This window comes from Pteropus alecto, unplaced genomic scaffold, assembly GCF_000325575.1.
Source record: "Pteropus alecto unplaced genomic scaffold, ASM32557v1 scaffold25, whole genome shotgun sequence".
Taxonomy (NCBI): domain Eukaryota; kingdom Metazoa; phylum Chordata; class Mammalia; order Chiroptera; family Pteropodidae; genus Pteropus; species Pteropus alecto.
The window spans coordinates 13,194,785-13,195,355 of NW_006441955.1; positions in this window are offsets into that span (position 1 = coordinate 13,194,785).

Below are 571 nucleotides of genomic sequence, written 5' to 3' on the forward strand. Positions count from 1 at the left end.
AAGGCAGAGACAGGTGAAAGAGAAGGGAAGAAGTGGGAGAAAGGAGGAAAAAGAGAAGGAGCACCCTAACCCTCACGGCACTCTGTTACCCATCATAGCCAGGCTGCCCAGACTGTTTCTCATTCCCCATCCCACGCCAGTGCGATTAGACAGGGAGGAAAGAGGGCCATCCCCAGAAGGCAGAACAGACCATTTCCCTTGCTCAAATATTTATGTGAGCAGAAAGCAGTTGCAGCCAGGTGGCTGAGCTGACAATAAGGCCCTTTTATTTTGGAGGACTTTCTCATCAGACTTATGTCATCTTTGATTCTGTGTCCTAACCAAATTGGACTTTTCATTTCTTAAAAGTATACCTGATCCTCCCCCCAAATGTTTTTCCTCTTTTGGCTTTTCAAAAATAAATAACAAAAACCTACATCTTTCATCCTATCACATTTCCTGGACTTGGCATATCCGGCTGTAAGGGTCACATCTACTTAAGTCTCTTCTGTAACCTTAGATTAGACAACTTGTGTCTGACTGGACCTGGCATGACCACTTAGAAAAGAATAGATGAGATGAGGAAGTTGAG